We start from the raw sequence: 17,653 nt of genomic DNA on the forward strand, positions 1-17,653 counted from the left end.
CATTATGGACCCATAAAAGGGATGATAATCATAGAGATGAAAGCGTAATGATGGAAGGAATGGTTGAGAATTACCTCTCAAGGATATTCTTGCCCTAGCTTGGAATTTCACCCTAGGTGCTTGTTGAATTGTTTGGAGTTTTATGAATAAAAATTCGGAACTAAGTGTTTAAAAGCCGAGATTTTGTCCCTGTCGACCGCCGACTAAAATGGCGATCCGTAGAGCGAGCGAAAATTTTGGGTTTGGACCTCGTTGGGTAAGAATTTTTCCCTGGCATGGCGGGAGAAGGTGGACGTATGCGGCGCCGTTGCTCCCTACGGTGCGGTGCCCGCCATAGCGGACACACCAGAGTCGGCGGCCGGCTATCGGCGGTTCCCCCGCCGCTATAGTGGTGATCCCTTGCGACGGTACCTTTGAGCCCGCATAGCTCGCTAATTTCACTATGGCGTTTTCAACTCTGCCACCCAAACACTTCATCCATAGCCTCACAAACACAAGCAGAACATGCACATTGACATAAAAACACCATACGGACTCGCGCAAATTTGAATTCCCGACGAAATTCTACTATTACATGCATGGACTATCACGTAACTCTTTATGATAATCATTCTAACTCTAGTTTTACTTTCTTGGACTTATACGTTCGAGTTTCTATGTCGGTTCAACAACAAGGGTTATAAGGACAATCAATTTTCCATAACGATCGGGAGGGTCGTTACACCATATATCAATTAAAACACCGTTTGTCCCCGAAAGGACAAGGATGAGGAATCTAGGAGAAGTTACCTATCTCGACGAAAAGCTGAGGATACTTGTTACGTATATCCGCATTGGTTGGGCCCAGTATCTTCCTCAACCGAGGGCAATTCTTCCGCCGAACCTTCGGGGCTATTTCCTTTGACCTCGGCTTACGAACATCTCTATCTAAGATAGCAGTTACTCGTTCCTCATATGTTAAGTTCTTTAGCAAAATCGAATCACGGGTTGCCGAACCTATCACGGTGATCGTTTCAACAAAAACGTTGAAATACTAGATGAATGCGGTGAGAATGTTGGTACGAGATAAAGGAAGAAAGCTACTTGGGTTCCAAAAATCTCATGATTGGCCATAGTCTCGGGCTTGCGCCTTTACTCACTCGAGGCCGGAGGTAGTTAAACCTCATTGCGGTCTCACCCCTCGAGCAATACATCTTCGACCTTACGATCCGCATACTCTTTTTTCTGCTGCGTTCTACCGATGGTGTGCCTTGAATGTGGGTATGCAAGACTGATCGAGGTCGCGCTCGGGGTTTTACCTCGCGCGCATTGAACCAACCAATGTGAGACCTATCGTCTCCATAATGCCGGGGTACCTAACGCCTTGGGACCGCTATGTGGAGTGCTCGATGTTGTCTATTATTATATGTGAACTTTGCCAAGGATAGAGCGGGCTCGGATGACCGGTGAGGACGTCTATCCACGGCCGAAACATATCTTCAAGAACACGAATACTCTAGAGAGCATGGATTGCCGTTATGGTGACGAGGTGGAAAGTTGTACTAAGGTCCAACCTAGTACTGCATTCTGCGGTGCGAGATACTACGGCCCCCAAAAATTGAGATGCGAATGTTGTGCCTGTCGGATATGATGGAGATAGGAATCCCTTGTAGCCTAACCACCTCACGAATATAGATCTTGGATAATTTCTCCGCGTCATAAGTTATCCGCAAGGAATAAATGGGAAGACTTAGCCGCGCTAACCGAGATAGAATCTATTTATGAGGATCTTGGAAGGGTATATACGAAATCCGTAGCTATTCTTTCCCACTTCCACTCGGGAATGGGCACTACCGAGAGATGCCTTCCGAGTTCTCCTGTTCGTACCTCGAGTTGGCAATTCAAACGGTAAGGACAAACTGACTCCACTATATGGCTTCATCCTAGTCCACCCGGTAGTGTTGTCTCAAATCCCGGTATATCTTAGTAGCGCTTTGGTTATGGAATTCCACGTGTTGGCCTTTATGTTCAAAATTGATGCTTTGGTCAAATCACCCACTTGTTTGGATAATCTTCATTTGGTTGTTTTAACACCCCGGTTTCGTCGATAAGACCTCCCCTCGTTGGCCACGCAATGTCTTTTATGAATTTTACACTTTAGCAACTGATTTTTCTTGCCTTGTTGATGAAATGATAATCGAGCCTCAACACAAAAAACACCCTCCCGTGTTAAAATGGTACCACCTCATAAACCACCGTTACGCTGAGCACGCCTCCATAGCAACCTTCACGGAAATTCTAGGCCAAACATCCCGGCCGGGCCGACTTCTGATCCCGCTGTCGGCCACCATATTTGCTTTTCCGGAATGCTACGTGAATGGTGATGTCATAATCCTTTGTCCATCCATCTCCTCGCGCACCGGGGTCGGATACTTAAATGAACAGTGCGCAAGCTGCGATGGTCGATTTCACCTCACGATGGACATCATACAAGTAGTCTAATATTCCCGCGGAACACTACCGCCGATTCTAAGTCAACATTACCCTAGATAGTTCTTCTCATGCACACAATCGAGAAGCGCGCAATATCTTTTAGCATCAAAACGGCTCCCAAACCAGAGACGTGATTGAAATCGACGGATACATTTAACAAAATACCAATTGCCCTCCAACTAGGCGATGCTAGAATAGGGTTGCATGATAGAATGAATGTCTTGAGCTTTTGAAAGCTCTCCTCATATCCTCTTGACCACTGAAACGGTACCTCTTTACGAGTCAAACGGGTCAAATAAGAAACAAGAGAGACAAACCCTTTCACAAACCGACGATAATAGCTAGCTACACCCACGAGACTAATTTCGATGCACGATGTTAGCCTAGCCCGAAGGGAACGATGTATATGATTTCAATAAGGATAAATAGCATTTAATACCCTAATTGATATTACATGCCCAAAGGACATTCGAAGACAAGAAAAGAAAGTTGGAGAACTTAGCATAACTGTCATCTCTCGCATGATACCCCAAGAGTTAATGACTTAAATGTTTCTCATGCTTCTATAATGTTTTAGAATACTTAATGATATCATAAATGAACACTATCACAAAGGTCCAGAAAGGGCTTAAAAACCTGTTCATCAAATCCGAAAAGTCGGGGCATTAGTAAGGTGAAAGACATAACCAAGAACTCGTAGTGTCCATAAACATTCTGGAGGTATGTTAGGAACATCTTTTGCCCAAATATTTTCGGTGATACCCGACCTTAAGTCAATTTTAAAGAACACGTAAGTTGGTCCGTATGTTCATGTCGGGACAAATTTCAATAGGGGGATGGGATACTCCTTTCGGATAGTAGCCTTATTCTTTTCTCTCCACACTTCAAGAATTCTCTAGCGTAGAACCGTCCTTCCTTTTAACAACGGGAGCACCCCGAGAGAGGCACTTTGTGATAAACCCTTACTCAAAAGATCTTACAAGCTGTTCTTTCAGAGTTCATCCAAGTCAAGAAATTTCATTAGAAATGAACGCCATTTATGGGTGGAATAGAGATAGGCTCATTCCGGGTCTAAATCAAGGAAAGTTTATGTCACATTCCATGTGGCATAAGATATTGAGGGGAACACATCCTTAAACTCGCATATGAAAGGAGCCGATAGCAAATGGGTTACAAAGATGAGAATAATGAGATTTTGTGTCAAATAAGCTAAGTCATGATTCTTGCTATATTCTTGCACGATGAAGGATATGATTTTCTTAAGAACATGGGAACTAAGGTTATATGTACTCAAGTCTAGTGTGCCCGAGCATGATTAAGGTAACGATTTTGGAGTGACAATCTAGAATTGCATAATGCGGGGACAACTAATTGTTTGTTTATAATGATGACATCAAAATCTACCGTTCTAGGATCATTAAATCCGGAAAGTACTATAAATAAAGGAAATGCTGCGCGAAAGGGTAGACTTTATCTACCACCACGAATCATATAATAGGATTAGATAATGTTAATACGGGCATCAAGGTATCAAACGTTATATCCAAAAGGAGAAAAATGAAGACATATATGAAAAGTAGAATCCGGAAAAAATAAAATAGAAGCCTTCCTTCTAAGGCATGACTCCCGAGAATGAATTCTCCTATTCTCCCATGACTTCCTTACATCCTCGGAAATTATGAGTCTATGGGAAAGCGTACATGAGATACGGCGAGATATGTTATGAGCATGATAGTGATGATGAACCATTGCGATTAAAGATCCTAAAGCTAATGATTTTAACTATGATCCATTGATGTTGTTTATTGTATACACTCACCTTATATGCTACTTCCCTCGGTTGAGGGCAAAAAGGGCTTATGAATGCTCCGGTGTGGCCATCTGGGGGTGCACGGTCCTTATGTCACTTCTATATAGTGCAAATGGAGCTCGGAGAGCCCGATACTAAGTTATGATAAGCCTATGGGCAAAACCTGATGATGATATCCTACCTCGCCATACTCGTAACAAGCACGGTCCAACGCTAAAAGCGAGTCGGCATATGCACCATGTCTGAAGCAGCGAGACACCACTAGTGGGCGGCATGAGATGGTTACCGACAACACGTCCCCCGACGGGCCGGGCTAATGATGATCCCTCGCACCTATGGTCGGGCGACTTATATAGATCCCGAATACGCACATATGATGATGTTTCGAGAGTTAGGAGTTATTTCTATCAAATTCCCACGATTCGAGTTGTTCTTCATTTGATATCTCCCTATTTCTTTGATGTATTATTATTGTTTAATCCCTTCATACTCGGTACATGCTCTACATCTCTCTTTGGACGTTGTGTTCATGCCCTAGGGCTTGGTAGGCCGGGAGGTGATCCGAGGATTCATTAAAGCGATCTTTCAGACTTGATGGCACTCCATTGTTCCGTTAAATGGAAACGGGACTCATGCTTATGATTTTGTGTATATATATTTTAGCAAACTCATCCTTCCTCACGTCCATATGTCTAGTAGTCATAGTAGAGCTACCGAATAATACGTATCAAAGTGTGGGTGAGTATGGTCTTGCACTTCACATATATATATATATATATATATATTACCCATAGCCGAAGGTCACATATATAACACCATATGTTTCAAAATGGAAATGGTTTCCCATGATTTTGAGTATGAGACAATCTATGATGAACTCGTACGCATGAGTATGACTGGGTAATAGAAAAGCGAAGTGCTTCATTTTAGTGAACCTCCAAAACAAATCATGCTCCCTAGTCGGGTCGTGACCGCCCCCAGTATTGGCCTCGAAAATGCCTCGAAGCTTAGAACTTCATCCGGGCACCAACCATATTACTAACCTAGTCCGAGGCGAACCCGCACCCCTAAACCCGCCGGAAAACCATTGCAACGTCTTTGAAAATACATAACAGGTTTAAAATATGCCATTTCATTCGGTATACTTGTTTCAAAATACAATAAATCCTAAAGAAATTCTCGGGATCTAGTCTGAAAGGTGTACAGCAGCTCCCTAAAATGCAGGAGCCATCGTAAATGACACGGGGTCTCCGGGACTCCGAGATGGTGCTGCCTCTACCCTGTTCCTGGCCTCCACATGACGAAACCTCGGGGCCGACCACACGCATGTTCTCGCCAAAGGCGTAGCAAGAGTAGTATAGTCGGATACTAATTTGAATCATCCGGTCACCGTAAGCATCAAGCTCGCTAACCAAGATTTTTTCAACTCGCTACCTAACACTTTATAAAGGCCCCACAAACACAAACAAAACATGGACATTGATATAAAAACACCATTACTAACTCACCCCTTGCCTTTTACTCTCAATGTTCTAATTTTTATTCCCAAAACATAATGACCTATTCAAACAATAATCACAAATAAGTCAAGTTTTCGGTTCTTGGACTTGTACATTCGAGTTTCTATTAGCTCGTTTGGCACGACCCAACCAGAGGGCCATGACGGGCACCCGGAGCTAACACACCGAGCACCTCTAAACATACATCTCATAAATATTTCTGGGTGGACCATAAAGATAGCTCCTGGATATCATGATCTATAAGGACATATATCACAATATAACGGCACATCTCTATATAATCTTCAATAGTTATGTCCATCATCACCGGCCGACAAGGCTACTAAAATGTTATACAATGATATGGACCGTTAGGGTTATGAACATGTCTAACTATACACACATGTATACGAGCCTCCGTCATAGAATACAAGTGACCATAAAAACCAATACCAATATCAATAATGACTTCGAAGTAAGTGGAGTGCTCTTTTGAAATCCGCCGATAAATCACCTACGGGTCAAATCCGTGTACATGTCTACATGTGGGCATGAACGCAGCGTCCACAAGAAAGGACGTCGGTACGAACAATGCGAGTATATAAGGCATGAATAACAACATAATAAGAAATATAGAACATAACATGAGATAAAGATAACATGTACATCGATTGCCTCATAAGGTGGATATATATATATATATATATATATATATATATATATATATATATATGCATATGTCATAATAGTCCACGTGCACCCCCGATCAAATATATATATATTACATGCGGAACGTGCGGCTTCACGATCCATAACTATATATTATATATATATATATATATATATATATACACACACAATCCCGTACCCATATATTTCGCGTTCGGGCATCCCGCGTCCTTATATATATATATATATATATATATATATATATATATATATATATATATATACGTCTCGCCCTTTTCCCATATCACCTATATACATATATATATATATACATATATAATATAAGTAGCATGTATGGGAGCCCATATATATATATAGTTACCACTTTATCGGAGTGACGTAAGGTCGGTAACCTCCGATTATATATTATGGAACAATCAGAATCGCTGCAATGCATAAGGAACAATGATTATAAGGTGAGATCACAACAATGAATAAATATCAAGGAAATCATGAAATAAGCTCAACAATCTCATCATAGCATTAAAATCATAAACTTTGAAATTTAGAAACAAATCATCATCATTTTCATCATGAAAACACAATCATCTTTAGCATCATAAGAAACTTTAAGAATCATGAATCTTAAGCTTTGGAAATAAGGACATTATGGAAGACATGTATGGATTCATAAGGAAGAAGTCATCATTGTCATCATGGTCCTCATAGAAAACATCTTGTCTTTAATATCATAAAAACCTTGAGAATCATGAACTTCTAGCTTTTCGAGAACAAGGATGTTATGGAAGACATATATGGAATCATAACGTAGGAGTCATGCCTTTAGAAAGAAAGGGACTAGCCTTACATACCTTTTCGGTCGCCTTAACTTTAACTATTTAACGCTTATCCTCCCAAGCTCGTAAATCTACATTCAAGAGAATTCATATTATCGTTAGGCTTATCGTCATATGCTTGTCTTAAGCCCTCAAATTAATTCCTTTTAAAAATGTCGAAATTCGGGCAAACATCTCTCTGTTTATATCCCTTGCCCGAAATCAAAATACCAACAAAACAACAACAACAGCAATACTAATATCAACCAAATAACCATCAATACCAAAATATTCCATAAAACATCCCACACGATGTTTTTCAACATACAACAACAATATACACTTCCTTTCTTCCCAATCAAGGAGCATAATCTCATCAACACACCAACAACATTAGATACCATACATATACATGTAAATCAGCCCAACCACACGGCCACAACATGTTCAAAATGGTCCATAAACACAACAACTACAATACAACACTTTATGACCTTTCCTCCATAACTATTTTCACTTTTAAGACTTGCTAAACCTTCAAATCAACTCACCATAAGAGATAGGATGAAGAACATACCTTATACTTGAAGAACTTTAGCCACACCAACTTTCTTCAAGACCAAACTCACCACAACATCAAGTAGAAGCAAGAACAATCACCTTTCATGGACTAGTTTGGTGTAATCTTGTTAAATCCTTGATTTAATGGGCTATAAATATTTGGGGGATGTGTTAGTAGGTTTCTAGGACTCATGAGAATGTAAAATGATGAAAAAATGGGGTTGATGGGGGGTTTTTATACCCCTTGAAAGTCGGTTCTTTCTCAAGTGGGACCCGCGGAAGCCATTTGGCAGTTTGAGGGGTTATCTTAAAATGGCCATAACTCCTTACTCCGATGTCCTTTTGAGGAGAAGTTTGTTGCGTTGGAAACTAAACTCAACTAAATTCATTTAGGCTTTTGAAACTCCTTAAAAATCCTAATATACCTGGAGATATACCCCTCCAAAGTTGACCCAAAATTCTGTCCAAAATTCTGCCAACTTTTTTTTCAAATTTTTGACAAACTTATTTTCTTCGATTTGCTTGGTCCCGGAATCTTCCAAAACTCTCCATACATCATATTTGTCATTAATCATACTTGGTAATGGTCATGTCTTTTGGTTTCAAGGTTGTCCTTTCCGGTTACGACTTACGAGATCGTAATTCATCCTTTACTTCATTTTTACGAACTTCCCATGGCTTGTACCTTCCAAAACTTCATGGGATATCTCCGATACTCCATTAATACGGTGAAGTATGTGGTATGATCATGATCTGAAAGTGCAAGGTGTAACATCTTTCTCCTCTTAGGAACATTCGTCCTCGAATGTTGTAGCTTGCGAGCTTACGACACTTTTATTCATTTCTTGAAATGGTTGTCCTCCTTTAGTTCCTGATCTCCATGCTCTTATACTATGGGCTCATTATTCTTCTTTCATATCCTCCCAATTCTCTGTCGAACTCATTTATTAGTTCCATATCTTCATGTTCTTATGTATGTACTAAGTGGTCAGGCGATATCTATTCTTGTCCTCGGGACTGTTGCCATTAAGATGGTCTTAACTCATGATTGCTACGGCTCCCCCGGTCTTTGAGCACTCTTAATTGTTGTACTCTTTTGCCTTGCTCGTATTTCTCTACTAGTAGACAAATTCTCTTGTTCGGATATGGCACCCTTCCTTGCTTAATATATCTTTAGTGCTATTTTAGATTATCCCTTTTTGTATTCGTCGACCTTATATACATACCATACTATCTCCTTTTAATTCCTTGGTCGGACTCTTTAATTCCTTACAATATCATCCTATTCATACTTGAACTTTTCCTACAATTTCCTCTCCTTAGTTTTAGCATAATTGCAATATAAACTCATAAACATGGAACTAAGATAAAATCCTACTTAATCATAACTTCCTTTTGATATGAGCATGCTTTCTTCTTAAGTCCTTGATTCTCTTGTACCGGTGATCATTTAAGACTTAAATTAGCCTATGTTCTTCTTTGACTCCCTATCGTTGTCCTTACACCATTTTGTCGGCCATTGCATCATGACGATTGACTATATGGTTCTATAACATATACTCTCACATTTGATATGACCAGCGACTTGTGACTCCACGACTTGCGAGGCACTTTCTAGTCTCGTACCTCAAGGAACAAGCATATGGTGAGTGTATATGATGATCAACATCAATCTTACTATCCATAGGCACTATCTCCCTTTCCTTTGGAGATCATTGAACTCCATCTATAATTATTCCTCTTGTTAAAACTTTCATCTCTTAAGATGGTGCTAAGATTTCCCTTTTTGTAAGAAAGGTTGTCCTTTATACTTACTCCTTAACTTATTCTCGGTTTACGTTCCATTTAATGCTTCTTACTCCTTTCGTTACTAAACAATCTGAACGTTCTTGCACACTTAAATGTAACCAAAATTTCTCCAATATGAGCGATTCGAGCCATAGTCCGGAATACAATGTATCGCGTTGGCGAAACTTATTCTCCTTCCTATATTTGTCTCATGATATACCTGTATTTAATCCATTCTTACTTTTCTTTAGCACATTCTTAACATATCGGTTCATCTCGAAAGTTGACGCCTTCATTCCAATATATTTTCCTCTCGAGCTTCGAAATATTACGAATAAGCTTTGCGGTGGATGTGTGGGCACACTAGGAGGGATAGAATTGAAATGAAGATATCCGAGACAAGGTGGGAGTGGCATCGATGGAGGACAAGATGCGAATCAGAGAAGCGAGGGCCGAGATGGTTTGGGCATGTGAAGAGGAGAGACACGGATGCTCCGGTGCGGAGGTGTGAGAGGTTGGCTATGGATGGTTTCGGGAGAGAGGTAAAGGGATACCAATCTAAGAAGTATTCGGAGAGGTGATTAGACGGGATATACTCATAATTTTAGCTCAACATATGAGGACATGACCTTAGATAGGAGGTTGTGGAGGACTCAAATACTATTAGGATAGAAGGCTAGGTGGCTTACCCTTTCACCATAGTAGTTGCGGTTTTGCTCATTTGTTTATTGCCATTTAGTTTATGCCTTGCTTATATTTGTTGGGCCGTTGTACTTTGATTATCTTATTTATCTATATATAGTTAATGCTCCCTTTCATAATTTTCCGATTTGTTCTACCATGACTTTCTCGCTTTTGGTATTCATTGTTATCATATTGTTTTCGATATTTCGGTCTATATACGACCTTTTGTCTTGTTTTCCTCTCTTTTCTCTTGGCCATTGAGACGGTCTTTCGGAAAGCCGCCTTGTACCTTTCACTTTCTAGGTGAGGGTTAGGTACTATCCGTATCCCTTTCCTTTCTACTCCTCCCCGGACTTTCATCTCACATGGTGGGATTATACTGGGCTTGTTGTTGTTGTTGTTATTGTTGTTGAGCTTCGAAATATTGTAGCTCATCTTAGAATTTTCGAAATATTGTAGCTCATCTTAGAACTGAATTTGTTCTTCCCCCCTTTTAAAGGACGTTCTCATAGACCGTAACCTTTGAGTGTTAACCGTCTTTGATAGTCATCTGGCTGATCTTAGGGATCCTTCAACTCCTCTATTCCATATAATGCCGGAGTTCTTTTCATCGATAACTTGTTTTCCTTTTTGCTAGTTGAGTTTTTGTATCAAATCAAAATGCTTATACATATCGGATACAATTCAAATGCCTTCTTTATTATCTTTTCACTTCTACCTCTCATGACTAGTAGTCCCCTAGGTTAATGAATTAATGGGGACATCGAAATTCATTAGGCCCCTTATGGAGTGTCCGACTATACCACTCTCTTTTAGCCCTAGTCTTTCTCCACGACTATCTTCTTAATATCCTTGAAATTCTCCTTACTTTGGGTTCCCAATTCCGATTTATATCTACACTATACCATTAAAAGTTGATATTCCACACCATCCATTCCCACGACTCGTCCTTTCATTAGCTTAGCTCATTTTGTCCCGTAATTCTTCTTAACTACTTGTTTGCATCACAGTTATGCATCATAGTCTTTCTAGTACTCTGCTGGTTCTTGTTCTTATCGTGAAATCCTCATAAAGTACACCCTTTCCTTTCTTCTTTCGTCGAGTCTTCATCTTTCTTTATGATAATACAACTTGTGCACACACACACATATATATATATATATCTCGAATTTTCTCGATTTTCTTCATGATTGCATCTTTGTATCTTTCACACAACCATTGTCTTATAATTTCAATTTGTTTTCCCTTGGGCAAAGCCTACTGATTCACTAACCTTCTCATTGTTGTCGGCGGCCACATAATTCCCTTTAACCATTTCATTGACACCTCCTCATTCTTTCAGTCCTCATAGTTTCTTTTGTTTTCCTTTACTCGTAAAATGCCTGTTTCCATTAGTCATCTTTTACTCTTAGGTTAGGAAACCTTGGAGTGTTCCATTACGAGTGAGAATCCCTTTTGACGCTGAAAATCTCTTCTTGAGGTACTTTCTTCCCTTAAATAGGCGTACCAATCATGGGTTCACATTCATTCTCCTAGTTAAATCTCAGGAGTTTAAAATTCCCTCATCGCTCTCATAAGATCTGTTTATTTCTTCTCAAGGATGCATCTTTATTTATTATTTACAACCTCCTTGGTTCTAATTATGAAGATGTATAGGTTGGTTCCAGGGTCCTCACGTTCATACCTTGTCACGTATAACATTACTCTATCTCCTGTTGATTTATTTAAATTTGATCTTATCGTCTGCTTTTCTGCTTTCATCCTAACTTTTTCCTCAAATATATATTACCTGACCCTCAATGGGTATACGTTTTCCTTGTCCAAGTTTCTCTCCCCTTCATGATATCATAACCTTCTTTTTTGTAATGCTCCTTCTTACATTGTTGGTCGCGTTACCGCTATCCGACTTTAATTCTCGAGAAAACTCAATCTTGATTCTCTACCTCAATTTTGACATACAGCACAATCAATATTTTTAACATGTCGTAACATCAATCATAAGGGTATACATAATACTCGATGTAGCCACTCGTGACTTATCCTTTTTATCGCTTTTCAACACCTTTTTCTTGCGAGATATCCCATTACCATTGATCTTATCCTGAATTTGTAGCTTTAATACATCTGCCCTCTCTTTTTGTCTAGCTAGCCAGAGAATTCTAATTGTAAAGCTCATATGCTCCTAATTTCCCTCGGGCTATTTTGGTTTCTCATATTCTTTTTCCGTATGTCTAAATTTGTAAGCCTTCCTAGCATACCTTGCTACGTCCTAATTGTAACTCTACGGCGATATAACTTTACTTAAAAATCTTTACTCATACTTGTACCCTGCCTCTTTGTCTAAAATAATCAACCTCACATCCTTTACTTTCCTGTAGCAACCGAATCGATCCTTGCGATGTTTTATCTTCACTTACACACCTCTTTTCTTCTCTCCTTACACATAAACCGACATCGCACCTAATTTCTCTACCGTCAAATAACCTTCACAACACCCGTCTGAAAAAAGAAGAAGTGAAGCCTTCTTATAAGGATTAGCTAGAAATACACCATATATTCCTAAGGTTGATACAATCTCTGCTTCCTTCGTCGGCCAAACAACATCACATTTAGAAGTTGTATAAGCAATCCAGAAGACAATCATAATTGCAATCCAACTTACCTAGCCATTTCTCATTCTTGAGTTCAAGGTCATTATTAATACCCGAAGTAACTTAGCCATAATGATTCTCAGAATAGTACCAACTATCAAATACTCAGAAAACCCTTTGAAGCCGAATGACTGGTGACTTCTGAATCCCAATGTAAACTCACATCATATAGGAAAGTCCGATAAAATGAGTCTGCGTGCTTGTCATCAACCCGTCCTGGCCTTATGTATGTATAAACTTCTAGAGTAAAACTTTCCCCTACTCGTTAACTTCCTTTCCCATATCAATATCTTTTCGTTATCTCTTAATCACCAATCTATAAATCATAATATTGCATTTGAATTCTTAATGTCAACTTTCCCTATATCTTCAATAAATCTCAATTCTCTGAAATCTCGAATGCACTCATTCCAACTCCTTTAATTACTAATCATTTTTCCCCTCTAGGGTCCTTCCCTTAAATTAAAATCATTCTAAAACTTCTCTTTGAAAGCGTCTCATAATGGTTCATTCAATCCTGACTTACCAAACATCCGATGGTCACATTTTCCCTTCATCCTTTCTCTATAGCCTAGACATTCAAACAATTCAATTTGTAAAAAATCTTGGCGAGTTTCCTTTATACTTCTTCTTGCCTCATTCCTTTTTGAATTAAAACGCATCCAATGCCTCGGGGCGATCACAATACCGTAACATTTACCTCGAGTTCTCATATCAAAATCTATCAATATTAATAAGACAGGAACATACCTTCCAGAGTAACAACTTCAATTCTCATCAACTACCTCATAGCGGCATAATCAACTGCTTATCCATAATCAAAACATTTAGGGTTAGAATTAGAGACATCACATCCTATAATTTAGCTTTACGGCACGGTCTAAGATGAGAAAGAAAGGTCAATCATTCCTAAATGCCCTGCAGCCTCTTGTTTATAAGTGTGGCGCACTTCACACCCATAAACGAGACTCTACTGGTTACGGCTCGTAGACACACCATAGGACGAACTGCTCTGATACCACTTTTGTCATGACCCAACCAGAGGGCCATGACGGGCACCTGGAGCTAACACACCGAGCACCTCTAAACATATATCTCATAAACATTTCTGGGTGGACCATAAAGATAGCTCCTGGATATCATGATCTGTAAGGACATATATCACAATATAACAGCACATCTCTATATAATCTTCAACAGTTATGTCCATCATCACCAGCCGACAAGGCTACTAAAATGTTATACAATGATATGGACCGGTAGGGTTATGAAATGTCTAACTATACACATATGTCTACGAGCCTCTACATAGAATACAAGTGACCATAAGGACCAATACCAATAGATTGTAGCTCCAAAGTAAGTGGAGTACTCCTGAGAATCCGCTGATAAATCACCTACGGGTCAAATCCGTGTACCGGTCTACCTGCGGGCATGAACCCAATATCCACAAGAAAGGACGTCAGTACGAACAATGTACTGAGTATGTAAGGCATGAATAACAACATAATAAGAAATATAGAACATAACATGAGATAAAGATAAGTATATATATACATAATATCGCCTCATAAGGTGGATACCATGCATGCTTAGCTTTTAAAAGAAACATTTCTCATATGCATATGTCATAATAGTCTTTGCGTAACGCCATTACCGATCCATATATATATATATATATATATATATATATATATATATATATATATTATATTCTGAACGGAACGTGCGGCCCGATCCATAAATATATTATATTGTTATGCGGATATATATATATATCCACACACACATATCTGCGTCCGGAACGATATCATAATATACCAACTGATCAGGTGGTTATGCGTATATAACGTCTCGCCCCTTTCCCATATCCCTTATATACATATATATACATCATATACATATATAATATAAGTAGCATGCATGGGAGCCCAAATAAAAGTTACTATTATTATATATACGTTATATATATATATATATATATTATCTTATGGAACAATCATCATCGCTTTACCTAATCTTGAAGGAGCAATGATTATAAGGTGAGATCAACAACAATGAATAAAATCAAGGAAATCATGAAATAAGCTAAACAATCTCATCATAGCATCTAAAATCATAAACTTTGAAACTTCTAGGAACGGAATCATCATCATCATCATTTTCATCATGAAAACATAATCATCTTTAGCATCATAATAAACTCTAAGAATCATGAATCTTAAGCTTTTGGAAATAAGGACATTATGGAAGACATGTATGGATTCACAAGGAAGAAGTCATTATTGTCATCATGGTCCTCATAGAAAACATCTTGTCTTTAATATCATAAAAACCTTGAGAATCATGAACTTCTAGCTTTTCGGGAATAAGGATGTTATGAAAGACATATATGGAATCGTAACGTAGGAGTCATGCCTTTCGAAAGAAAGGGACTAGCCTTACATACCTTTTCGGTTGCCTTAACTTTAACTATTTAACGCTTATCCTCCCAAGCTCGTAAATCTACATTCAAGAGAATTCATATTATCGTTAGGCTTATCGTTATATGCTTGTCTTAAGCCCTCAAATTAATTCCTTTTAAAATCTGCCGAAATTTGGACAGCATCTCCCCTATTTATATCCCTAGCCCGAAATCACAATACCAACAAAACAACAACAATAGCAATACTAATATCAACGACATCATCATCAATATCAAAATATTCCATAAAACATCCCACACGATGTTTTTCAACATACAACAACAATATACACTTTCTTTCTTCCCAATCAAGGAGTATAATCTCATCAACACACCAACAACATTAGATACCATACATATACATGTAAATCAGCCCAACCACACAGCCACAACATGCTCAAAATAGTCCATAAACACAACAACTACAACACAACACTTTATGACCTTTCCTCCATAACTATTTTCACTTTTAAGACTTGCTAAACCTTCAAATCAACTCAACATAAGAGATAGGATGAAGAACATACCTTATATGAAGAACTTTAGCCACATCAACTTTCTTCAAGACCAAACTCACCACAACATCAAGTAGAAGCAAGAATAATCACCTTTCATGGAATAGTTTGGTGTAATCTTGTTAAATCCTTAATTTAATGGGCTATAATTGTTTGGGGGATGTGTTAGGAGGTTTCTAAGACTCATGAGAATGTAAAATGATGAAAAAATGGGATTGATGGGGGGGGGGGGGGGGGGGGGGGGGGGGGGGGGGGTTTATACCCCTTGAAAGTCGGTGGAACCGACTTTCCCAAGTGGGACCAGCGGAAGCCATTTGGCAGTTTGAGAGGTTATCTTAAAATGGCCATAACTGCTTACTCCGATGTCTTTTTGACGAGCAGTTTGTTGCGTTGGAAACTAGACTCGACGAACTTGATTTTAAGCTTTTGAAATACCTTAAAACTCCTAGTATACCTGGAGATATACCCCTCCAAAATTGACCCAAAATTCTATCCAAAATTCTGCAAACTTTTTTTTCAAATTTTCGACAAACTTATTTTCTTCGATTTGCTTGGTACTGGAATCTTCCGAAACTCTCCATACATGATATTTATCATACTTGATAATGGTCATGTCCTTTGGTTTCAAGGTTGTCCTTCCTGGTTACGACTTACGAGATCGTAATTCATCCTTTACTTCATTGTTACGAACTTCCCATGGCTTGTACCTTCCAAAAATTCATGGGACGTCTCCGATACTCCATTAATAAGGTGAAGTACATGGCATTTTCATGCTCTGAAAATGCGAGGTGTAACATCGTTCTACCCCCGGGAGGGTTCTATTTGGTGGGGTGATCCTAGATTTTCCATAACGACGGGGAGGGTCATTACACTATTGATCCAAAAAAAAAATGGTGAGGTGAATATGGTGATTAATGAGAAATCTTTAAATCGTGATAGGTAATCACCAATCTCTATTTTATTTTTAAGAAGAAACATGGAAGATTTTTTTCTTCCCCATGTATTTTTTATGAGAAGCAAAAGTTCTAAGAATACTTTTTCTATGTACCAAAAACCTTCCTTTCTTTTCCATTTTCCGTGAGATTAACCGTCCTCCCTATTTTGTTTTATATGTCATTCTTTTCTTTTCAGTATGTAACAAAAAGAACGTTGCTTTCCTATGTTTGAAAACTCTGTAACTTTAAATATCTGATTTTATTCTTAATGGCATGTTCTAATAGTCATAAAAATGTCATGATGTGTATATATATATATATATATATATATATATATATATATATATATAAGAATGTAAGTTCTAAGGGTACTTTTGGCACATGCTAAAAGCCTATTCTTTCTCTCTTTGATTTTTTATCTGTAAAACATCACCATATAAAATGAAATAGAGGATGTGTAGCTTTATTTCTAGTTTTCTACTATCATTTATCTAGTATTTCTTAAGATGATTTTCTATTGATGCAGGAAAAGTAAGGACAATGAATTTGATAAGAAGGTTCATGAAGAGTTCTTGCAATGGAAAAGAAGAGAACTAAATGTAGAAGAGAAGTGATTTAAATTTTTTCGTTAGTGAAGTGGAGGTATTGATGGGATTGAATTTTCCAAGTGTTAAAGTTTCACAGTTTAGTTTATGAAAACTTCATTAATTATTGTCATATTAGTATTATGGAGGGATTAATAGGATTTGTCCATGAATTAAATTTATGC

The sequence above is a fragment of the Lycium ferocissimum genome, chromosome 5, assembly GCF_029784015.1.
Source record: "Lycium ferocissimum isolate CSIRO_LF1 chromosome 5, AGI_CSIRO_Lferr_CH_V1, whole genome shotgun sequence".
NCBI classification, from domain to species: Eukaryota; Viridiplantae; Streptophyta; class Magnoliopsida; order Solanales; family Solanaceae; genus Lycium; species Lycium ferocissimum.